This window comes from Crocuta crocuta, unplaced genomic scaffold (assembly GCF_008692635.1).
Source record: "Crocuta crocuta isolate KB4526 unplaced genomic scaffold, BGI_CrCroc_1.0 scaffold1015, whole genome shotgun sequence".
NCBI lineage: Eukaryota > Metazoa > Chordata > Mammalia > Carnivora > Hyaenidae > Crocuta > Crocuta crocuta.
In genome coordinates, this window is record NW_027532631.1 from 107,059 (window position 1) to 107,342 (window position 284).

Below are 284 nucleotides of genomic sequence, written 5' to 3' on the forward strand. Positions count from 1 at the left end.
GGCCCCGCCGTCTGTGGTGGCTCAGGGTGGCAGGCTTCCCGCCCCCGGGGGTGCGCGTGGCACGCGGTTACAGGTTGTACACCACCTGCGGCCCCGGTCACACTCCCCGGCATTGTGTGCGGGGAGGACAGCGGGTCCGTGTCCCTCAGGTCCCTGCCCGTGGTCGGGCGCGGGCACAGCTGGCGTGGGAGCGGAGTTCCCTCTAGACAGTGGCAGCTTGGCGTCGGAGGTTCATGGTGGCACTGCGGCCTCCCAGGCTCAGGGGCCGCTGGCGTCGGAGCACA

At 71.8% G+C, this 284-nt stretch overlaps 1 protein-coding gene across 1 annotated transcript in view; it reads left to right on the forward strand.

Moving 5' to 3' along the window:
• DKC1 (dyskerin pseudouridine synthase 1) overlaps window positions 1-284 on the forward strand; it is a 10,158-nt gene that overhangs the window by 9,089 nt on the left and 785 nt on the right. The window lies entirely within an intron of this gene.